Raw genomic sequence first — 24,377 nt, 5'->3', positions numbered from 1 at the left:
GATGGCCCTGCCAATACTCCCCATCCCCCCCTCCAACTTTTGTTCTTCCCATCTTCTCATTGCCATCAACATGGTCCTAACCAGGAAGAAAGGGCTAGATTCCTCCAGTTCTATTTCTGTCTGTGCAACCCCACTCTCCCAGCCCCTGTCTCCTCCTGGCTTAATCTCAAACACCTATGTTGGTCTTACGGACCATGGTTCTTTGTGACTTTGGGTCCCCAAGACCTTGCCTTTTACTGTATAAAGCAGCTTTGCTGTCAGGGACCTTGTGACATGTCAGTGAGGCGAGGTCACGTTGCTTTTAAAGCAAGCGATGTTGAGCTGGTTAATAGCTGTCTACAAGGGCATAGGCGGTGTATCCTGAAATCTACAAGGGCATAGGCGGCGTATCCTGAAATCTACAAGGACATAGGTGGTGTATCCTGAAATCTACAAGGGCACAGGCGGTGTATCCTGAAATCTACAAGGGCATAGGCGGTGTACCCTGAAATCTTCAAGGGCATAGGCGGTATATCCTGAAATCTACAAGGGCATAGGCGGTGTACCCTGAAATCTCGTGGGTTGGGATGGAAACAAATGCGGTGTAGGCAATTTACTTCACTTTGCTCTTATGCAATTTCCCTGCTGGTAAAATCAGACCAGTGTGGCTTCTCTGTGCCTCAGTTTACTCATCCAGGAATTGGGACGGATCTACACCCTGTAACATTGGGTTATTATGAGGATCAAATGATCTTGTGTGTGAAAGTGAGCCCTGGAAGCTATAAAAACAGACTCCCCAAAGGAGCCCCCAAATAGCCCAAGCCCCTGCACAGCTAAAAAGCTCTCTCTGCCCAAGCCGTTTCCTTGGGGAAACAGAGTCTGCCCGAGCTTCGTTGGCCCGGCATTGCCGGAGGGCAATCTTCGAGGACAAAACAGCCCCAGCGCTCAGGCAAGGACCCGCCACAAGACAGCCGCGTCACCTCAGCGTTTCTATAAAAAGATTGCTCGGGCTCCGGAGCCCGGCTGACAGGCAGGGCTGGGAGGGTGTGTGCGTGTGTGTGCAACAAAATGCTCTCAGAACAGCTGGCCTCGGCCAAGAATCCGTGCTCGCCCCAAAGCCCCCAGCCCCGCTGGCAGGAGGGGGATGAATGCAAGGAAGAGAAGAGAGGCAGAGAGAGAATGAGAGAAAGAGAGAGAGGATGCTGTGCCCTGAAGAATGGGGCTGAGCAAAGAAATTTCTGCGGTGCGGATCTGTCGCTCTGTGCAGCCAACACAATGGACCTCTGGGTGGGCTGAGATAGCCCCCCACTGCTCCCCCTCCGGTCTCCTGCCCGTGACACAGATAAGGACCTGGAGGACAGCTCTGAGCTGCTGCGTGTGCCCTGGGCCAGCCAGCAGCGAGGCCAGCCTGGTGTGAGTGGCAGCAAAGATAAACGGCAGCCGCGCGGGCATTAACTGCCCCCATACAAAGGCCACCTCTCCCCGAGTCCCTCTGAGGCCCAGATGGTCAGGGAAGCCCTTTCCCGCCTCACAAAGAGGATCGCTGCATGTCTTTTTCTTTTAAAATGGCATTAAAAAAAAAAAAAAAAAGCCATTGCTCACAAAGGACCTGGATGAAAAATAAACCCTTAAAAAAACCCAGCCTCTCCTCGCTCAGCAGCCCGGCATTTCTTCCGACTGTCAGACTTAGCAGATTGCTTTCTGGAAAGAATCCAATTGGCAAGACCTGCCGCTGTGCAAATGAAATTTTAAAACCCCGCTCCTTGTTGCACTCAAAGAGCTTTTCTCTCTCTGCTTGTTCGACACGGTCTCGTCGAATTATTCTCTTGTCTCTGGTTGTATCGGAAACTAATATTCCCCCTGCTTTCCCGCCCCACCTGAGGGGTCCTCACCCCAGCTGGGGATTTGGGTAATCAGGGGAGCCTGGAGCACCACTCCAGACCCCCATCTTGATTCCCCACCTGGGCTTCATCTCGCAGAATCACCTACTAATTAGGAGTCTCGCTCGTGTAAGAGAATAAACACTTCCAGGCTGCCTCCCTCCCTGCCCGACTCCCCCTCGCCCCCTCCGTAATGAGATAAGTGTTTGGGGGATGAGGGAGGATGGATAACGCGCCCGGACGTTCTTCACACACCAGGCTTGACACCCGTCAGGCCCGTGACACCCGCTCTGTTTGGCTGGCGTCCCCCTGGTGAAAAGTCAGCGGAAAAAATAGCCACAGGACTTGTCTGGGTTTGACGAGCTGCCTCAGCATGTGATGAACTTGGATAGAGGCGGCATCGTGATGCGTCAGAAGAGTCGCAGGCCTGGGAGCCAGGCGACCTGGGTTCCAAGTCCAAGGCTGCTCCTTATAGCAGCATACCGGGCACCGTGCAAGGCTCCGGACGTGTGTTCTGTTCCGCTTCCCTCTGCGCTTGTGCCATTCGGGGCAGGTGCTGGTACTGTGAGGTAGGCAGCAGTTGGTCAAAACATTACCTTGTGGGTAGATTGCATTATTGGCCCCCATTCCTCGCCTTTCTCTTTAGCTGTGCCCTCCACCGTCTTTGCAGCTCCTCTCACTAAAGGGGCAAAGTATTCCCCTTATATTCCCCAATATATTTCCCACCCTTTGACTCTGGATTTGACCCTACAATGTACTTTGGCCCATTGAATGAGGCAGAGGGGACAGGGCCCCGACAAGCATGACCAGACTCCCCTTGGCCTCTTGTGTCTCTGCATCCCACGAGAAGAAATTCCTCTAGGGGCTGCTGCCCCCTCAGCCTGCCCCCCACCCCGTGAGTACATGTGAAGCGGATCCAACTTACAGATGCCCTTTGGGTGATAACACCCCCGCCTCCCACTGGTCGCTGCCTGCCTCCCAGTTTTTGCACAGAGGGTACCCCTTGCAACCCTGAAGGATGTCTGTTAAATTCCACCGCTGCCCTATTTGGAGCGAGGGCATTAACTAATTATTCATTCATTCGTCACTCACATATTTACTGAGTACCTATTGTGTGCTAGGAGCCGGGCCAAACACCCCCAGGAAGAAATATGGGCTGCCAGGCGGTGACGGTACCATCCCCCAGTAAAGGGGGTCCCCGATTAGTTGATCCATCAATCTGTACGTCCGGATTTCCTCAGTCATAAGATATTGAGAAAAGAAAGGGGGAAAAGGAGGCAAGGCAGGCAGGCAAGAATACGTCAAATGGAAATGATGGCATCCTGATTTCGGAAATAATAAAATGTGAAGCGGAAGCGTGTGTCCTACGTAGGAGCAGGGAAGCCCGTTCTCTACTGTGCTGCTGTGTGTCCAGGGCACTGTCCACTGAGACTGCAAAGACGTTGAACCCGAGTTTGGGCTTTAAAGCTCAGAATATTGGCAAGAGCCCCCAGAATCGTTTTGTTTTCAATGATTCACAAGACCTGGCTCAACTCTCCAGGTGATGTGACATGCCCCACGTGGGCCACCAATAGGTCCCCCAAGGTGTTCGCTACCCAAGAGCCTTCCCACAAGCAGGGGCTGTCATTTGGGATGCGGGTCCGGCTGCTTGAAGCAACCAAGCCAGGGCTTCAAAACCCATCAACGTGACAGTTCAAATGGCTTGTGGAAAGTTCAAATGCCTGGCCACGGGGTTCCCTGGAGAAGGAGGGACAAGGCTGGGGAAATGTCTCGCCCAAAGCAGCAGCTCCACCCTGGGAAGTTCTGGTGAGTCACAGCAGACAGAGTAGAGGCGCGGGCAGAATGCCAGGCCCATTCCAAACAGGCTTCAGTGTTCAAAAGCAACCAGATCAGAGGGGCAGGAGGAGGATAGCCCGGGGCCAGAACTGGAGCCAGTCAGTCCTCTGGGAAAAGGCAGGCAGAAGCTGGAGAGGGGCCCAGCCCAGTCCAGGCCCCAGAGACCCAGGACAGTGGGACGTGCCAGGAGCTCCAAGACACAGGCAGAAGAGCCAGTGGTCCCTTGAGGCCAGGGTGGGGATGAGGCGGCGAGGCCATACTCGCCGGGCTCTTTAACATCCAGTGGAAACTCAGAACATTCCACAAACCCTGCTAGCTGCTGGGGAGATGGCTGTAATTATTTTGCCAGTCTGGGCTCCTGCCGACTCCAGGGTGAGGTCTGGGGCTGAGCCTGGAGGTCGAGCCCCCCCATTCCTCATGGCCCGAGCAGGGCTAACCCCTCCCCTCCCCTACAGCTCGCCCAAGTCTCAGTGTCCCAGCAAGCTCTCGTCGGGGGTGTTCTCGCATCAGCAAGTCCAGACATACTTAGTACTCACAGGTACAGATATTCTAGCTGTTTGACTCTTGCCACACTTTAAGACTGGGTGACAGATACCTACAGCCTCGAGTTCCCCATCCCACCCCCAAGCTCTTCCCACCAATCCAGCCTTCCCCAGACACACTCACCCTGTGCTCCTGCACCACCATCCCTGCTGCTCCCCGCCCCCCACCCCCACCCCGACCATGGACCTCGGCACAAACCAGCATGTAAACAGTTAAGGCCCACAGCACTGGGACCAGTGTCTGTCCTGATTGGTCAGGAACTGTGCCCTACCGGTGGTTAAATGTGTGGAACATGCTGCCTGGGTATATGGCAAATACCAAGTGCAGTGCCCTGTCCTGTTAATAATGGACTGGCATGTGCTACACCTGTTCCCCACCAAGGGACAAACCTTTCCCCGACCACTAACACAGACAGGATGGTGTCTTCTCCATTGCAGTCCTTCTAAAGGAACTAAGCACGGCCCGCCCTACCAGCCTCCCCACCCCATCCTGGTCTCAGCCCCTACTAAATCCTTGGATCTATGACCCAGGATTTCATTTACTCATTTGAACCTTGACATTCCCAAAAGACGGTGGCGGGCATCACGCAGCTTACCCAGATCTTCCTAGGACCACAATCTAATTCACAGGCAGCACACTAAAAGTGTTAACAAATATCATTGCCAACAAATATCCCCTTCATTCACCTGCTTGCATCGGGGCGCCTTGCTCAAGCTCAGTGATTACAGTCAGCACACCTGTCATCACCTGGTCCAGGCTTGCCTGCTGCCCCCCACCCCCACTCCCTGAGGGTTTACGGGAGAATCTGTCCTACCATGTTAGGAGGGGAGGACCCTTTAGTTCATGTCAACTGAGGTACTTCCCTCCACTTTGGGCCCGAAGGGCATCTATCTGATGGTTCTGGCCATTTGGGCATAGCAGATGGTGAGAAGAATGTGCCCAGGGAGGGTGGCTCAGCTCAAGGCCAACTCAGCATCTGGACCTCCGTGGGTGGGTCACAGCTAGGGCAAGTCCACTGTCAGGGGCAGAGCCTCTCAATTTAGTGCCTTCTCACATCCTCAAAGACAGTCACCACTCTCACTCTCACCTGACCAGAGCTGGCTTCCTGAACAGAGAGACTCTGGGTGGAGGATGCTGGGGCTGGCATCTTCTTGGAGCAGGATGGCCCCACTGTAGCTCCAGAGGCTGAGACGCAGGTGCAGTCCGGCCAGGGCAGAGGTGGGCAAGGTCTTTGGCCACGCAAAGGCCCAGGTGGAGACTAGATACCCAGCAGGCCGCATGGTCTTCCTGATGAATTCAGCTATGGGGGGCAGTTAGGAGGGAGACGTGGGGAGCATCATCAGTAATACCCAGCAAGCCTGGGAATCACACCCTCAGTGTCACTGACTAAGCCAGGGTGTCCCCCTCTGCAATAGCTTACGCTGTGTCCACTTCTGAGCTTTTAAGCATCTCTCAAGGTTAAGGACAGATGCTTCCGTAGCTGATTCAGAGCTGCAAAGGCCTGGGGTTCCTACTAATTCAACTTGAGGAAATAAATCAAGACGACATTCAGGTAAATGCCGACTCCTCTGTCATGGTGAGAAGAGAGCAGAAGGGCTGAAGGGTCCAAGGGCTTTCTGATGGACTTGAACTTTCTGAAGCACATGTAGAGGACAGTCTTCGGATTGCAGGGTAAAGAGTTCTTGATTCTTTCAACCATTTATTTAGTTATATTGAGCACCAACCACGTACCAGGCACCACCTGAGATCCAGGGGTCTGGGATTAGCTGCAGAGAATGGAATCCACTTTTGCAAATTTGAGCAGAAAAGGAATCATTGCAGACTGTTTGGCAAGGCTATAGAAACAAGTTCAAGACAGAGCTTTTAGGAGCTCCCCAAACCACACTGCAGGAGCAGGCTACCAAGGCTCTGTCGTGATGTGGAGCGTGGTCAGAAAGCCACCGCCTTGGCTGCTGGACTGCAGGACCTCTGCCACGACCCACCCAACAAAACGGATGCCTGTCGTCACGTGCACATGAGTCAGCGCAAGACTCGCTGAGCTCCCCAACTGATGAAAACCAAAAACGTCTCCAGAGCTAGCTGCATGTCGCACAAGCCAGTCCTCTGTATTTGCCACAAATGGTGAACAAGACAGACCCAGTCCCTCCTCCGGGGAGCTCACATCCTAGCTGAGGAAATGGATATTAAACATCCAGTTACCTAATTAGTCATCAGAGGAGGATTCGGAGTAGTTCCAAGAAGGGGAGGCATCGGGGGATACGACAGGGAATGTGTCCGTCTGGGGATGGGGGGGTCAGGGAAGGTTTGCCTGAGGAAATGGCTGAAGGTTGAGAAGGAGCTAGTCTGGTGAAGAGGGTGGGAGAGAACCTTGCAGATGGAGGGCATAGCATGTACATGGGCTCGGAGGAAGGAAGGAGGGTGGCACATCCGGTCCATGTGGCCAAAGCCTTGAAGGAGGGATAGAAGGTTCTGTGTAATGCAGGGAAGACATTCTCTGCATGCATGGAGACATGGATGCAGCCCATGGCTGGCCAGGAGTGTGTTTAGCTGAGCAGAACAGCCTATGTGGGCTCTATTGAGAAGCAGGCGCCAGTTGAAATGCATTTCATCAATTAACTCATTTCATCCTCACAACACTTTCTCAGTATCCTCATGTTCAGGTAAAGAAACTGAAACCTGGAGAGGTGAAGTAACTGACTTGTCCACAATCACACAGCTAGTAAGTGGTAGAGCCACTTTAAACCCGGATTCAAACCCAGAGAGTTCACACTGCAGGGCCTGCCATCTCAAGCCCCCTGTTACACGATCCCTGCCACAAATGGGGGTTTGGGGCTACAGGGCAAGAGGGCTTTGGATGTCACAGGGAGGAGCTTCTGCAAGTGTTGTTAACGGTAAAATATAATTGACACTGTAAGGCAGAGTTCAGTGAATGGCAAATGAGCACAGTAGTGGAAATAAGCTAAAGGGGTTTGTAGCAGATGCTGTGGGTACCCCGCCTCTGTCCCCTCATTCTTACCATGACATTGGCATGTGGTCCTAACTCCCAGCTGCTAGCACCTGCATCTCTGCCTGAGGGTGTCTCTAGCCACCAAAGCCTGCTCTGCCCACCCATTCAGCTGGCCAGAAATGCCAGGGAATTATCACCACCCCAGGGGCAGCCCTCTGCTAATGCCTGATGGGAACTGGAGGACAGATGCCCCAGCTCCCTCACCCCTAGGATGGAACAAGTACGAGGCACGTGCTCCACGGTCATTCCCAGGGTTTCCTGGCGGGATTCAGCGTCAGTCACCCCCAATGGTAGCTGGCTTGTGCTACACCCTGTCTTCTCTTCCCTGGCCCATGTCCCCAGCCCTACCAGTGCTTCCTGGGGTCACCTCCCACCTAAACTACTTCCACTCAGATCTTCGGCAGAGGAGGTGGGATTGAGGAGAGATACAGTTCTGGCTGGTACCCACGTGAGGTGGAGGGTCTGAAGTGACCTGGACATCATTCACACGGGCCTCGATGTGTGTTTTTCCCCAGCAGGGGGGCTGTCCTGCGACTTGGTACTTGTAAGGCCAACTGGCCCGAGGCAGGGGAACGCAATCAGACTCACAGGTTGAAACTGACCTGGAGACTTTCCGGACCACCCAGTTCCAGAAACTGACCTGGAGACTTTCCGGACCACCTAGTTCCGGAAACTGACCTGGGGACTTTCCACCCGGCCCAGCCTTCCCGCCTTTCGAGGGGTGGGACTAACGGTCCCCCACGATACCCGAAAAGACCACCAAATAAGGAATACCCTGCGCCCTCCTGGATTCACCACACCCCTTTCCCTTCTTCCCCTATAAATTTTCTTCGCGCCCACACTGGGGCGCGACTTCTCTGGCCCCTTTCTCTCGGGCCAGTGAACCTCGCCCGGGAGCGCTCCTTAGTAAAGCTCACTTGAAGCTTTCCTCTGTTTCGCGGTGCCGTTTGTTAAGATTCCACCTTACATTTGGTGCCGAAACCGGGGAGGAGTACCAAACTCTCTTCTCCCCCAGGAGACAGCCAGGGAACCTCTGCTCACCCACCCGATCCGGCAGAAACGGAGTAAGTCCCTCCTTCGTTCCTCCCGACCCCTGGGGTTCCTATCCACCGGACTCCCTGTCTTTAATCACGGCAGCGTCAGGGATTCCTCCGTTCTCTATCCGGGCCTCGGGCGACTGTGGAGACGTCCCAATTGCTTGACCGCCCTCTGACCCGCCGGGCCTCGGGTGATTGTGAAGACGTCCCAATCGCCTGACCGCCCTCCGACCTGCCGTGAATTGGAGACTGAGACCAGGGACGCCTCTCTTCCTCTCTATTCACTCAGGGACAGACTGGGGGTCATGGGAACCTCACAATCGCAACCAGATTCTAAGACGCCCCTGGGGTGTCTTCTAGCCAATTTTACAGCTCTCGGTTTCTCCCAAGATCTCCGTCGCCGACGGCTTGTTTACTATTCCACTGTGGTCTGGCCACACTATCCTCTAGACAATCAATCCAAATGGCCTCCTGAAGGGACTTTCGATTTTAACATTCTCCGTGATCTAGATAATTACTGCCGCAGGACGGGCAAGTGGTCTGAGGTCCCCTATGTCCAGGCCTTCTGGCGTTTGCGCTCTCGCCCTTCCCTCTGCATTAGATATCTCCTTCATCCAAGTTCCTAATTTCCTTTGACGATGATCCCGCTCCACTAGCCGACCCATCCGAATCTCTCGTCTCTCTCCCCTCCAGAGCTCCTTTCCAACCTCCACCCTACCCTGAAGCGGTCCCGCCTCCTCCCGAACCCGCTCCGGCTCCTCCAACCACTCCGCCGCCTCCCTCAACGGTTTCTTCTCCCACGCTCCTTGCTTCTCAATCACCTTACAGAGGCCTTATCTCCCTACACCCGACTGGATCCCGACACCCCGGCAGGGGCAACGGTCCTAGCCACCCATTTTATTACCCAGTAAGCCCCGAACATCCAAAAGAAATTAAAACGGGCAGAAGACCGCCCTCAGACCCCTATTCGAGATCTGGTAAAGATGGTCTTTAAAATCTATAATGGCCGTGAGGATTTGGCAGAATCCAGCCGACAGGCTCGGATGCACCAGAAGGTGGCCCTCCAAACCCAAGCTCTTGTAGCCGCCTGAAGGCCGGCCATTTCCCATGGATCACAGCATCCACGGGGTCCGCAAAAGGCAACCCCGCCGGGGGCCTGCTTCAAATGCGGAAAAGAAGGCCACTGGGCTCGCCAGTGTCCCAATCCCCGACCTCCTTCTAAGCCCTGTCCCAGCTGCGGGCTAACGGGCCACTGGAAGAGTGACTGCCCTACGACTGGCCCTCCCTCAGCGTCTCCACGCGGGGGGCAGGCCGACCCAACGGCATTACCACTCGAACTGCTGGGATTGGCTGACGACTGACGGCGCCCGGACTCGAAGACCCCCATCACCCTCGCCGAGCCCAGGGTAACGCTACAGGGAGCGGGTAAGTCCATCTCATTTCTGGTGGACACGGAGGCTACCTATTCGATTCTGCCTATCCCGGGCCAGTTTCTCTTTCCCAGATCTCGGTCATGGGTATTGATGGCAAACCATCCTTCCCACTCCACACCGGTCCACTCCCATGTCAGATCGAAGGACTACCTTTTACTCATTCCTTCTTAGTCATACCATCCTGCCCAGTTCTCTTGCTAGGTCGAGATGTTCTTTTCCATTTACGCTTCCCTCTAGCTGGTTAGACTTGACCCTAAGGTTCCCTCCTCCCAACTCCTGCTTCCTTTTCTCGGCCTGTCTCTAGAACCCTCCCCCTCCCATTCCTCTTCCAATCACACCAAACCCGATCAATTCTCAAGTTTGGGATCCGCTAAGGAAACCGCTCAAGGACCCCTCACGTCTCCTTCCGCCGCTCGACAGTCCTTTCTCACCCTCCGTAACGCTCCGCCGGAATAGCCACTGGACTCCTTGCCCAGCCTGTAGCGCCTTCCTACCGCCCCGTGGCTTACCTCTCCAAACACCTAGACCCAACCATTCGGGGATGGCAACCATGTCTTCGGGCCCTAGCAGCGGCAGCCGAACTGACCAAACACTCAAACCTGACTCTGGCCCACCCAATAACCGTGTTTTCCTCCCACCGGCTGGTCGACCTCCTAGGCCACAAGTCTTTCTCCCTCCTGGGCCCCTCCCGCATCCAGGAATTCCACCTGCTGTTCGTTGAAAACTATATCTCCTCCGACCTCTCTCTCCCCCGCCTAAACCCGGCTTCCCTCTTGCCTATCTCCGATACTGGGACCTCCCCTTCCCACTCCTGCCTCCAAGTCGTAGAGGCCCTCAGCCCGCCGAGAGAGGGACTCTTTGACACCCCTCTTTCAAAACCGGACCGCACCCTCTTCGTAGCATGCTTGCTCCCTGTTTTCTTAGGTTCTTTCGCAGGCGCATGGAGGAAGTCTCTTGGGTGGCCACAAACCAAATGCTCCTCGGTCCTTACACCTTGCTTCCTACAGAACCCCCCCCGTGGGCCCCCCCGTTCTCCCTTAAGCCTCGGACCTCTGGTCGCCCGACTCGCCTTTCGACACCCCCATTCAGCATGAAGTAGCCAGAGATCAGAACGCCGCCCCATTACACCAAAGATGTCGGGATGTAAGGCCAACTGGCCCGAGGCAGGGGAACACAATCAGACCCACAGGTTGCATCAGACCGAAACTTTCCGGACCACCCAGTTCCAGAAACTGACCTGGAGACTTTCCGGACCACCCAGTTCCAGGAAGTGACCTGGAGACTTTCCACCCGGCCCAGCCTTCCTGCCTTTCGAGGGGCGGGACTAATGGTCCCCCACGATACCTAAAGAGACCACCGAATACCTGCGCCCTCCCGGATTCACCACACCCCTTTCCCTTCTTCCCCTATAAATCCTGCCCAAACCCTCGCCCAGGCGCGAATTCTCTGACCCCCTTCTCTCAGACCAGTGAACCTCGCCCGGGAGCTCTCCCTAATAAAGCTTAAGTCTCCTATACCTTTGGTGTCGTTCCTTACAGTACTGTCCTAGCTAAAGTCACGGGGAAAATGTCAGTCTGGCCACTGCCAACTTCCTGGTCCTCTTGTCACCGCCCTCACAGCTGAGTGATGGAGGGGGGGAGGCATGCTTAGCTCTGTTCTCCCGGGCACAGCCCTCCAGGGGGACATGTGAGACTCGTGTGGCAGATCGATTTTTCAAAGGTAGCCGCAAAAATGTATGTATCCCATCCCCCATGCTCGCTAACACTGATTGCCACTCTTTCCACTGGGAGGTGGGGGGGGGCTAGGTTCCCTCTCCTTGAGCGGGGCTGGTGGCCAGTAGATTCTGACCAATAGATCATGGGAGAGATACCACGTGACGGCCTAGGCCAGGTCATAAAAAGATCCACTACCTGCTTCTCGCCTCCTGAGAAGCTCACTCTGGGTACCCAGAGTGAGGAAGCCCCAATCAGTTCCTGGAGAGCGTTCACACGGGGGGGGGGGGGGGTGGCAGGGCTGCGGTCCCCCAGCTGCCAGCCAGCATCAATGACCAGACATGTGCGTGCACAACTCTGCAGATGGCCCCAGCCACCAACCTTCAGGGTTTCCAGCTGAGCTCCGCAGACACTGCAGCGCAGAGACAAACCATCCCCACCTGCCCTGTCCAAACGGCTGATCCACAGAATCTGTGAGTGTAAGAAACGATTGTTTAATCCACTAAGTTGTGGAGGGGGAGGGTGTGATTTGTCATATAGGAACGAAAACACCAAGCTTCCAAGATCCTGCCACATGGGTAAACCTGGAGGCCATCATGCTAGTGAAATAAACCAGACACAAAGACAAACACTGCCTGATCTCACAGGTGGAATCTCAAAAAGTCAGATACGTAGAAGCAGAGAGATGAATGGTGGTTACCAGGGGCGGGGAGGTGGGGAATATGGGGAGATGTTGGTCAAAGGGCACAAAGCTCCAGTTCCGTAGGAGGAATAAGTTCCAGAGATCCAATGTGCAGCGTGATGACCGTAGTTGAAAATATTCTGTCATATACTGGCAACGTGTCAAAAGAGTAGATTCAGGTGCTCTCATCACACACACAAAAGGTAACTGTGCAGAGATGGGTACGTAAATTCGCGTGACCATAGTAACTATTTCCCTACGTGTGTGTGTATCAGATCTTCATGTTGTACACCTTAAATATATACAATTTTTATTAACAATTAAGCTAAATTAAAATTTAAAGTAAAATTTTAAAAAAAACAACTAAGCTTCCCCAATTCCCAGGGTTGGCTAGGCTTTTATTTGGGTTTGTCTTGACACTGGTCCGGCCCTGGGGGGACAACAGAGGGTGTCTTCTTGCACACCTCCCCTAACACCATCCCCTCACTCACAGGTCCGAAGGGAGCATACCTGGTGTTTCTACCGGGATGTCCTTCCTAAGAGCTGGGGACAGCAGTTTGTTGGCTGATAATGGGACCAACCGGGTGACTTACAGTCCTGCCTTGTCTCTTGATTAGTTCTGACAATAACCTCATGACAACATCTTCCAGGGAGGCCACCTGCCTCTCCCACCGGGTCCCTCACGCCCCATAGGCGACTGGACCAGTCCACGTCTACGGAAGCAAAGCCTCGTGATCAAGGCAAGTGCCTGCGGAATTTGTTAGGTTTTCAGTTGTGTAAGTTGGGCCCCTCTAGGGCTCCCTCAGATGTTTTTCATCTCCCTTTTGGCTGTTGCCATCTGCGTGGCCCACTCACGCTGGAAAGACTCTCAAAGCAGGGATGCTTAGCCCAGGGTCCAGCCCAGCCCCATGGACAGATAGTGCTTTAATGGTGACCCTGGCAGTGACACTGATGTTGGGCAGCCTAACTCACGCATTACCCGCCCCCCACGCACACCTGGCTCAGTAAGGGGCCGCCCCTGCAAAGCTGCTCTCCTAGGCTCTTACAGCAACTAACGCCAGGAACTAAATCTTCGCAATCTGCTCTAGGAAGCAAAATCACTAACTCCTTCTGAAATTGCTTTTTGCTTGGGGGCTGGGATGCCACTAACTAGCTGTGTGACTTTGGGCTAATTATGTAAACTCTCAAAGCCTCATGCTCCTTATGTGTAAAATATGGCTGGCACCCACCTCAAAGGGTTCGTGAATGAGTTAAATGAGATAATAACACGTGCTTGCTGAGCGCTCACTGTGTTCCGGAAACGATGCCACACCCCGTGCCGGTAGTGTTCGTTACTTTGGTCTGGAAGCCGGTGATAAATTTCTGCCACCGTAAGCCTAGCTGGGCTTCAAGAAACTACACAAATTATTTGCTTGCAATCAACATTAACTCTATTAAAGGGACTTAAACCTAGTGAATAGTCAATGGATACGGGAACATATCTTGAAAACAGATTTGTTTTCTGTGTGATATGAATTGCACGTGACATCAGAAAGTCCACCTTGAGGGACTTCCCTGGCGGTCCAGTGGTTAGGACTCTGCGCTTCCACGGCGGGGGGCACGGGTTCGATCCCTGGTCGGGGAACTAGGATCCGGCAAGCTGCTCGGCGCACCCAAAAAAAAAAAGTCCACCTAGGTTTTGGCTCTCCAGGTGGCAGTGTGGAGGGGGCACTGACTTAGGAGTGTGACAACTTGGCCTCTCCTTCCACATGGGTGCCACAGCACCCGCAGGGTTGGGATTCTCCAGTGGCTTCTCATGATTTGAGGGACACAATCCAACGCCCTCCCCATGGCTGCAAAGCCCTGTGGGAAGCAGCCCCAGCTCTGGCCCCAACCTCATTTCACTTCAGGCCCCCTGACTTCTTTGCTGTACTTCGGACAGGTCAAACCCACACTTGCCTCAGGGCCTTTGCACTTGTTCCCTCTGTCTGAAATGCTCTCCCCACCCCCACCCCCACGCAAGAGTCCTGGGCTGACGCTCACTTATTCAGACCGCAGCTCAAATGGCCTCCTCCATCATCTCGCCCCTTAACATGCTTTTTCTTTCCTTTAAGTACTTATCCTGACATTATATTACATCTTTTATGTGTTTCTAGTCTATCTCTCCCCATTTGAATGTAAGCTCCCCCAAAACAGGGATTTTGTCCTTATTCACCATTTCATCCCCAGAATCTGGAATAGGATGTGACACATACTAGATGCTCAATAAAAATGTATAGATGAGCACGTGGCTTTTCTAAACCATCAATCTGAGGCTTCAGTTCACTGGACGACTCCCCTATGCCTTAAGGGTAAACTTTTCCAGAGCCCATCATGATCTGGTCTCTGCATAGCTCTAGTCACCTCCTGACCCTGTCCACTCCCACCGTACACACGCACACACACACACTAATGCACACACGTAACTACACAGACAGATACACAAATATATGATCGTGGAACACAAACATATCCACAGACATACACAGAGACACATGCAGATTTAGATATACAAACATGCACTCATGTACACATACATGGACACATACACAGATGTATCTATAGACATATACAGGCACACCAGGAGGACACACACACATATACATACACACAGACACACAAACTGACGTAGACACATGCACAACACATAGATACACAAATACACACACAGAGACACACAGAGATACGTGCACGGAGACACACACACTTTCAGCCCACAGTTCCATAGACCCAGCACACTCATGCTCGTCGGTAGGAATTTACCATTTTGCACGTGCCCCTCCTTCTCCCCAGCTTCTACCCTCTCCTGGACAGCTCCTACTCCTGCCTCAGGGCACAGCTCTGAGGTCATCCTCCCCAAAGAGTCAGTACCACATGGTGGTAAACAGTACAGACTCTGGAGCCGGACTCCCTGAATTCAAATTCTGGCTATGCTGCTTGCTAGCTGTGTGCCCTAGGACAAGTTACTTAACCTTTCTGAGCCTCAGTTCCCCCCAGAGTAAACAGGGATGGTGGTGAAACTAGTACCTACCTCATGGAGTCATTGGAGTTGGAGTTAATTCATGTAAAGTGGCCCAGAATGAAGATGAATTAGCCGTTATGGTTACTTCCTGACCACCGCTAAGACTCGATTCAGGGCTGCCCCCCAGTTCTCCCTAGCATCAGTACATCTGTCTCTGTAGCATGGACCCGTCTGCATTACAAACGTGTGTTTATCGTCTTTCTCTGCAACAGGCCTCGGAGGCCCGTGGAGGGCGTCCTGTGCACCTGGAGCCGCAGTGCCCAGCCCAGGGCCTGTACACCAGGTGCTCAACGCATATTCCCTGAGGGCGAGTATGCCCTTGAGTGATCACTGAGTTGCCCTGGGATGTCAAGTTCTCTTCTGTAAAGTAACATCATTGGACTGCGAGTTTCCTAAGGCCCTTCTGGGTCAAATGGTCTGTGATTCTTCAATTCCATGCCTGACCCCCTATGTGAAAAAATAAGTTCTTCCTTTATTATACCAAAACTATAATCATATCTTCATAAAAGCTCTTTCAACTCCTCCAGATCTTTTCCAAAGGGAACGTGCGAAATAATGAGCATCAAGGGCCCTTAGAAACGAGATCAATCCCAACCTTTCTCTGAGGAGAGGACCAAGGCCCAGAGACTGAAGCTGGCTTGTTCAAGGTCACTCAGCAAGCTAATAGAAGACCCAGGGCCACAATACAGGGGTCATGGTTCACTGCACTATTTTTTTCTGCACAAACACACAAAAATGATTCGGGGAGATTCTTCAGCAGAGGCAGAAGAGTGAAAGCTAGCAAAATTTGGATGGAAATTTAAGAGAGAGGATGAGTCAGTGATACTCTTTAAAGTATCACTCGGTGCTTCTGCTGTGACAGTACATAAAAATAACACTAGCTAACTGGTTTAGTGAATTCTTGCCACCAGCCAGACACTGCCTTAAACACTTGACACACTTTTTCTCATTTAAACCTCCAAACGATGCTCTGAGAAAGGTGCCCATTTTACAGATGAGGAAACTGAGGCTTAGAGAGGAAAAGTAACTTTCCCAAAGGTACCCAGGCAGTAAGTGGTAGAACCAGGATCTGAAACAATGTGGTGTGATGACAGCTCCAGGTCCCTGACTCTGGCGCCGTCCTATGTGCCAGCCCCATCAATCAACACACCTTCTTAAATTAAATTAACATCCCTTGACAGACTGCTGCATTTTTCAGAAACAAGTTCACCCAGCAAATTTTGGACTGAGCATTTCTGTGCTGTAACTTTTTCCCTTGTTTTTCCTTATTTTTCTTTTAAGGTCAGTTTTACTTAAGAACGTCTTTTTGTTGTTGTTGTTGTTGTTTCTGGCCACACCATGTGGCTCACGGGATCTTAGTTCCCCAACCAGGAATCGAACTCGGGTCCCGGCAGTGAAAGCGTCGAGTCCTAACCACTAGACTGCCAGGGAGTTCCCTTCCCTATTTTTTTTTTTTTAGTGACTTGCAGTGTAGACAATATGTGTGTTGCAGACACAAACTCAGAGAGGTGGAAGTGGGAAGAGGATTATGGAAGATACCAGTGGTATCAGTGAGCTATTGCTGGGCAGCAACATACAACAATAAACGTTTATTCTCACACTCAGAGGTCTCAGGGTGAACTGGCATGGCTCTGTTTCAGGTGTGCAGCTGCAGGTTGGCTGGGCTAGGCTGGACTGAACTCCAAGTTCTGGGTTCAGGTCAGGCTCACAGATCTCCTGGTTCTTCTGACACCAGCTGGCTCCCTGGGGCATGTTCTCTCATAATGATGACAGAAATGCAAGAGGACAAATGCAAACTCATGGTACCACTTAAGGCTTAGGCTTGGAACCGGCCATGTCATCACTTCCATCTACATGCCAAAGGCCACAGCAAGTTACACGGCCAAGTCCAGCGTCAATGGGGTGGAAAATAGACCCCAGCTCTTATGGGAGGCATGCCAGTGGCACGGATAGAGGGAGGGGTGAGAAATCGGAAGCAGTTATGTAAGCTACTGCGGGGGTCATTCGAAAATTCAGGGAGATCTGATCATCAGCACGTTTTATGAAGATGGGGGAGAGAGGGAGGGGGAAGGACGGAGACTGACGTTACCTGTATTTCAAATTCTGGGACAAGATGTCCCATTGCATCTTGAATTCAGGCCTGAGGTTTCCAGGGAAACTTCTGGGCTCAGCAGAGGACATAGGGACAAGTCACCTCCTCAGGTGTGTTCCCAGACCACGAGCAGAGCAGCGGTTATCTCTGTTAAATCAGACACCTGCTCAGTGCCCAGCCTGCATGGCATGAAGGGCTGCAGCCCTGATCACTTGAGGGAGGCTCACAGGGAAAGCAGGTGGGCAAACGCAGACGGCCCAGACGCCTCCGCGCACCTGAACGCCAACCAGATGGCCACGTTGCCTCTTGTACCGGCGCCTCTCCTCCCTGAGGCCACGGTGCCTATTCTTCCTCCTCCTGTGTCTTGAGCTAGCAAGGAGACAATGCCACCCATACAGGGCTGGAAAATGGAGTCAAGGGATTGGCTGAGCTCTTCCTGCCCCGGATATGCTGTCTTTCTCACTGCCTCTTATCTGCCTAAACAAACAGACCACTCTCTCCATCGGGCCTCAGTTTCCCCACCTGTAACGACAGGTATAGAATCCTCCTGAGCCCGCCCCTTGCCCTGGGGGCTGTGTGAGGCGCAGAGTGCTTCTGGGGTGGCGATGCGGGTCTGGAGCCAGACGAGTGTGATCAGGTGGTCCTGGTCCCAGCCTTGGAGGCAGGCTGGCCGGAACCAAATCCAAGCCTCACCACTGTGTAGCCTGGTGACCTCTCAAGCCTCAGTCTTCTCATCAAGGAAATGTCCACAATGATGATACCTACCTCAGAGGAACGCTGTAAGGAGCGTTAAACAAGGAAAGCATGAGACAGTGGCTGGAACATAATGACACTCCGTCATTTACAGATATTCTGGTCATATGTCTCTTAGATTTCTGATGTCCGGGCTGAGCCTTCTAGTAAGCCTACGCAGGCACCCTCTGCTTCTGTGGCGACCCTGTTCTAAATACCTCACATCAGGGGCTTCCCGGATGTCACAGTGGTTAAGAATCCGCCTGTCAATGCAAGGGACAGGGGTTCGAGCCCTGGTCTGGGAAGATCCCACGTGCCGCAGGGCAACTAAGCCCGTGCGCCACAACTACTGAGCCCGTGTGACACAACTACTGAGCCTGCGCTCTAGAGCCCGCGAGCCACAACTACTGAAGCTCGCGTGCCTAGAGCCCATGCTCCACAACAAGAGAAGCCACCACAATGAGAAGCCCGTGCACTGCAACGAAGACCCAACGCAGCCAAAAATAAAATAAATAAAATAAAAATAAGTAAATAAATATATATCTCACGTCAACCCCGCCAAAGAGCAGCTTTGCAAGTGGGCCCCCAGAACCCCATTCATTCATTCGTTCATTCATCCATTCAATAATTTTTATTTATAAAATTTACATGCCCAGAACCAGTCCAGACACTGTGGGAAACATGAAGAAATGTAAAACACAACTCGTCTCTCAAGTAACTCCCAGTCTACCTAGGAATCAACGCCTTTAAGTCTAGCATGAAAATCTGAGAGACAGGAGGGGTCTGTGGCCTCCTGGCTCAACTCCCACCCAAGGCAAGAAGCGTCCCCGCCCCCAACCCGGTCTATTCCCAAAAGATCCAGCCTCTGCTGAAATAAACCTGGAGACAGGAAGCTTAGGGCCTGACCATGCAGGAGACCAGACCTTTTCAGTTCTTATTGTGAGAAAAAAAATCACTTTCTGACTTGAAGCTGAAATTCAGCTTCCTGTGACTTTTGCCCTCCTTGCATCTCCCCTGAGCCAGACAACTCCTCGCCATCCATCTCCAGGTGCTAATCCCTTCCCACAACACTCCTTTTGTGTAAGGTGTATAGGGGACATCACAAGACACGATATCGATTAATTTGCTAAATCTGTGCTTTCTGGGGTGTTCCGTGGAACACTGGTTCCACAGAGCTTAAGTAAGTACGTGCTCAAACAAAATAAGTGCTCATCTGTTGTTCCGTTGAGAAATTCTAGGTAAAGCCAAGCCAACCGGTTTCCGTCACTGAAAGATACCACCTTGAAGCCTGGAAGAGAATCATGTGAGGCTGCAGTGTGTCCCCAAATCTCTTGATGCCAGGACTGCGCTCTGCTCATGGATCATTACCCAGAGACCAGTGTTCCTCAGAGAACTCTTTGGGGGGCAAGTAAGTTTAAAAACAAGGAATCCAGACTGTGAGCACATAGGCCAAGAAGACTGTTCTGAGTTGGATGGTGTAGCAAAAGCCATCACGGCCCGCCTGCCCCCACTTGGCACTTAACATATCGGCGCCCACGGTGGCCTTGACTTCCGATTGCGAGCACTGCATATCTGCCTGAGAGCTTTCTGGCTACTGGATCCCACTGTGCCCATGAAGGCAGCAGGCTGGAATTCCTAGAAATCTAGCGACGCCCCTCCCCGAGAGCAGCTGTCGAGCCATGACTGACAGCCCAGCTCCTCCACCCTCGGTTGGGATAACCGACTGCACGGTTCTTCGGGCGGTTCCTTTCCATTCCTGCCTCACTTCCCAGCTCCCCTGCTGGTTTTTCCGGCGATCTCCTTGCAAATAAACTATTTGCACTCAAATCCGGGCCCAGGCTCTGTCATCCTCACTGCCCCCCATCTGCACCAGACACACACGCCTCTCAAGTCTCTCCCTGCCTCAATTTCCCCATTTGTTTTTCCACAGCTTGGGGACTCAGTCTGGCCGGGCGGAAAAGGACTCCAGGCAAGGAGTCATGGGAAAGGAGGAGAGGGCTCTCTCAGGCACATAAATCACTCCGCAGCTGAGAGGCCTGGCGTTCCCAAGCCTGGAAGGTAATTCCCAGGGCTGAGAATAACTTGGCAAGCAACCCCCAAGTCAGGGCGGGACTCAGGGCCAAGCTTCTGGGTCGCTTTTCTCCATTTTTACTGTGGGTGTAACCTTGATCCCTCTGCAGAGGTAAACAATGGGGTCTGAATTACTTGGTTTGGAAAAGGAAGAGGCCCCAGGGAGGTAAAGGCCGCAGCAATAAATGCAGAGGAGAGACAGCTGTGCACAGCACGCCCGCTTCCCCTCCCCTAGCGCGAACCTGGGGCATCTCTAAAGGCGAAAAGGCATCACTCTTCTCTCCCTCTAGCGTGGGCCAGAGTTGCTGAAGCCACAAATCACCAAGAAAAGTGCAGAAGAAAGTTCGCCATTTCTTGGAATGGAAATAATAATAAATAATAATAATCTGTTCCGTGTATTTAGCCAAGACATTTTCTCCAAGGAGCTTTGCGCTCAAATTTATTGTAAGTCCCCAGGGTCTGAATTTTTTTAATTAAAAACTTTTTTACTGGGAAAACATACCAAAAAAAAAAAAAAATTAACCCCAGAAGTGAGTTATGTGGAGGTGATCACCATCCTGCACTTCTTCAGCATTTGTCTTTTTATTCTTCTCCCTGTGGATGGTTTCACCCTGATCAGTCCTGCAGTGTGGATTGTCCATCGCATAAAAAATTAAGCAAAAGTGCCTATACCGGACGCCCTGGAAGAGGGAGGGGAAAGGCGTGGAAATACATTGACCATTTCCTAAGTGTCAGGCGCATCCGACAAACATTATATTCTTAATTCTCACTACAACACGGGGACCTAGCGTTTAAGCGATTGCTGTACGCCTGCTAAGGGCTTTCAGTGAGTTACCACATTAAATCCTCACCAAGTCCTCTGGTGTGATTCTTAGTGTCCCCATGTTTCAGATGAGGACAATTGAGGCTTAGAGAAGGTAAAACATGAGGAAAAACTCGCACGTGGAAACAGGAGGAAACCAGATCTGCCTGGTTCCGGGGCACTAGTTTTCCCTCGGGCGGGCGAGGTGGGGGCAGAGTTTGGCATCGTGCCTCAGGCTCTGCTGGAAGCCCTGTCGAGCCAAGGCTTCCAGTGCAGGTGAGTTATTAGGGATGTGCTCCCAGGAGAAAACAGTAAGGGCCGGCAGAGCAGAACGGGAAAGTGGAGGAAGCCAGGGAAGCATGCCAACTCCAAGTCCCAGCCTCAGCCTCATCCCATGGGAGGACTCCGGGAGACAATTTACACCCCAGAGTTTGTCCTGCCTCCAGGGAATGGAGCTGGGCGGGGGGGTTATTCCACACCAGTCACTGGCTGATGGGTGCCCCAGGGTGGAGGGGGAAAGGGGGACAGGAAACTTCTAGGTGCTTCCAGCTGTCCCTACCTCTGGGGAGGCCGCAGAGTCTAAGGGCAACCCTCTGAAAGCCCCGGCTGTTGGCCGCAGAGCCCCCTGAAACTGGGGGCTGGTCCCTCAGGCCTGGCAAAAGGGATGGGAGCGAATCTGGGTGGGGCACCAGCAATGAGCGCCGCGCTTGGTGACTTCGTTAAACAAGGAGCACCCGGACGGCCAGGACGTTCGCGTTCTTGGGCAGGAGACCCTCCTCCTGCCCCATATATGTGGCTGGGTGAAGAGCTTTGGGAGGGTACCATGACGTTCTGGGCATAATTGTCAATAGCCTGCCCACCCCACCCCAAGACGCAGACCACCCGGCCCAGGCTGAGGGGATGAGGCATGGGCTGTGGGCCCAAGTTAGCCAACTCGTTACTGGAGAACAACCCATCAGATGTTCTCACTAAGGACTGGGGCTCGGAGGTGGCACATCCTGCCAGGTCCTCTAGGCTCCTGGCTTCGGCTTAACGGAGAAATAGACCTGAGAGCATGTGGCAGTCAGGAGCCAGGGGGCAAAGTCCCCGCGGGGCAGGCTGGGGCCGCCTCTGAGAGCACGCATGTCACTGCAGTGGCATGGGTTCCAGCCCCGAGTCCGAGGAGCCCGGCTGCACTTTGGTCCCTGTGCCTTGACACTGACAGTGGTGGCCTGACAAAGAAGCCCGCTTTGCTGGTGGCAACCCTAGGGTCCTGCCTGAGGCAGACAGCCAAGAGCCCGAGTCACAGGTTTCCAGCCAGAAAGCAGACAGATAAGGCTGTTGCCGGACCACGGCAGTGGGAGAGCACAGGATAGGGGTCCACAACCCCTGCCACCAGGGCTTTGGGCCTGGGGCTGCCCTGTGCCTCTCCCGGAGGCAGCCCAGGACACGCCGAGCTCAGATGCAAGGGCTCACACACACTCACACACACAGTCACGTACACACCCACACAATCACGTACACACTCACACAATCATATACACTCACACTCTCACACGTATGTATTTACACACTCACACATATAATCACACACACACACACATACAATCTCTCTCACCCACCTCTCACAGCTAGCCTGTCAAAGTACCAAAAAACCCACATCAAGGCACACATTCTGTGTTCTCTGTTTATACATGTTGGTATTTGTCAATTTACTTCAATCAATGGAATAAAGCTTCTGTTGCGGGACCTTTAGGTTTCCACTGCTTTGCTGTGGCAAACAAACAATGTTGAGTGAATAAAAGTAAGTTTCAGTAGGATACGTACAGGATGCTACCACCTTTGTAAAATTTAAAAACATTCAAAACAATGGTGTATGTGGTTTAGGGATACATACATACATAGTACACGTCTAAAACGTGCAGAAGATGACACGCCAGGGGAAGGAGGCAGGGAGGGAAGGAGAGATGGTGTTTTCGCTGTACATGACCCTTGAACAACACAGGGGTACAGGCACTGACCCTTCTCGCAGTCGAAAATCCGAGTATAATTTATAGTCTGCCTTCCGTATCTGCGATCCCTCTATATCCACGGTTCCACATCTGCGGATTCAACCAACAAGGATGTTGTAGTACTATAGTATTTACTATTGAAAAACAATCCACGTATAAGTGGACCCACGCAGTTCAAATCCATGATGTTCAAGGGTCAACTGTATTTGGGAATTTGTATTTTTTAATATATGAAAGAGAGAAATGAAGGAATTGTGGCAAAATATTAAATTTGTCTAACCTCTGTGGCAGGTTCATGGGTGTTTCATATTACTTCCCATAATTTTCTGCATTTGGAATGTTTCTTATTTTTAAATAATGTTTTAATAATTTTTAAAAGTTCACCTAAAACTGAATATCAACATACCCTATGACTCAGCAATTCTACTCTTAAGTATATACTCAGTGCAATGTGTTCATATATGCTCACCAAGACATACACAAAGAACATTCATCCCAGCACAGTCTTACCATCCCTGCTTGGAAAACAAGCCCAATGCACACACATATAAGTATAGCTACCCCTGCTCTCTTTTGGTTTCCATTTGCATGGAATATCTTTTTCCATCCCTTCACTTTTAGCCCATGTGTGTGTTCTTAAAGTTGAATGGGTCTCTTGTAGGCAGCATACAGTTGAGTGTTATTTGTTTTATCTATTCAGCCACTCTGTGTCTTTTGATTAGAGAAATTAATCCATTTACACTTGAAATAATTATTGGTAGGTAAGGACCTCCTAATGCCTTCTTCTTAATTGTTTTCTGGTTGTTTTACAGTCCCTTTGTTCCTTTCTTCCCCTCTTACTATCTTCCTTTGTGAATTTGCTTCCTTTCTGTAGTGGTATGCTTTGATTCCCTTCTTTTTACCTTTTGTGTATCTACTGTAGGTCTTTGCTTTGAGGTTACCATGGGGATTCCATAAAACATCTTACAGTTATAAAAGTCTATTGTAAGCTGATAACAACTTAACTCTGATTGCATACAAAAACTCTGCCCTTTTACTCTCCTCCCACATTTTTTGTTTTTGATGTCACACTTTACATCTTTTTATATGGTGTATCCATTAACAAATTGTAGCCAAAGGTATTTTTAATACTTCTGTCCTTTAACTTTTATAGTTCAATGATTAGCACACCGCCATATTACAATATTAGAGTACTCTGAATTTTATTATATGCTTATTTTTAGCAGTGTATTTTATATTTTCATGTGTTTTCATGTTACTAATTAGCATCCTTTCGTTTCAGCTTGAATAACTCCTTTCATCATCTCTTGTAAGTCAGGTCTAGTGGTGATGAACTTCCTCAGCTTTTGTTTGTCTAAGAAAATCTGTATCTTTCCTTCATTTCTAAAGGAGAGCTCTGCTGGGTAAAGTTTTCTTGGTTGGCAGTTTTTTCTCTTTCAGCACTTTGAATCTGTCACCCCATTCTATCCTGGCCTGCAAGGTTTCTCCTAAGAAGTATGGCTAATAGCCTTACAGGGGTTCCCTTGAATGTGACACCTTCT

Source organism: Tursiops truncatus, chromosome X, assembly GCF_011762595.2.
Source record: "Tursiops truncatus isolate mTurTru1 chromosome X, mTurTru1.mat.Y, whole genome shotgun sequence".
NCBI lineage: Eukaryota > Metazoa > Chordata > Mammalia > Artiodactyla > Delphinidae > Tursiops > Tursiops truncatus.
Note: the sequence above shows the minus strand (reverse complement) of the source record.